This window comes from Rousettus aegyptiacus, unplaced genomic scaffold, assembly GCF_014176215.1.
Source record: "Rousettus aegyptiacus isolate mRouAeg1 unplaced genomic scaffold, mRouAeg1.p scaffold_m13_p_8, whole genome shotgun sequence".
Taxonomy (NCBI): domain Eukaryota; kingdom Metazoa; phylum Chordata; class Mammalia; order Chiroptera; family Pteropodidae; genus Rousettus; species Rousettus aegyptiacus.
In genome coordinates, this window is record NW_023416311.1 from 89,772,446 (window position 1) to 89,773,245 (window position 800).

The window sequence follows — 800 nt, forward strand, 5'->3', positions numbered from 1 at the left end:
TTTTGAGAATATTCTTTAAACTGTGGATCTTCTATTCAGATGAAAGATATTCACTTTAATGCAAAAATTGGCATAAATTTTCAGGCTTTATTTACTCCCTGTACCTAATAATCTCAGCTGTACTCTGTGTACTTTTAAAACCTTGGGAAATGCGCTTCCCTTGCAGGCCTGCCCTAGCCCTTGCTACCAATTCATGTTGTTCTTACTAGTTACCTCCCGAAACTGTACCTCATCCATACCAAGTTCACAAATTAATATTTATTTATTTGTTTATTTATTTATGTATTATTTTTTTATTTAACTTTTTAATTTTTTTTAGGCGAGGCAACCCTTGGTTGACCTCACGGATTGCAAGGACTTTGTCAGCTTACGATTCCCCTTTTTAAAAAATTTTTTCCACCTACAGCACCTGGTCTGCCTAGGTGGTCTCCCATCCAAGTACTAACCTGGCCCGGCCCTGCTTAGCTTCCGAGATCAGACAGGATAGGGCTTATTCAGGGTGGCATGGGTGTAGACTACAAATTAATTTTTAAAAAAATATGAGAGAGAGAAGGAAAAAAAATTGTTGCTTACTTTTTATCTTTTTGCTACAGGTTCTAGATTTTCATTCAAACATCTCTCTTTGGCGTTAATGAAAGTTAACATAGGTGGAATTCTAACACGTAATTCAGAAAAATGTGGCATTTATCTTCATCCTTAGTCTGAGAATGGTATAATAAGGATGGACTATTTTTACTTAGATTCCAAGGTTCTTGGGTCCTTGAGTTCTACCACCACTTGCATTACTCACTATGGGAAAA

At 36.4% G+C, this 800-nt stretch overlaps 1 pseudogene; it reads right to left on the reverse strand.

The window, feature by feature from the left end:
- Positions 1 to 397: 397 nt before the first annotated feature.
- LOC118607396 lies at positions 398 to 516 on the reverse strand (annotated as a pseudogene).
- Positions 517 to 800: the final 284 nt, after the last annotated feature.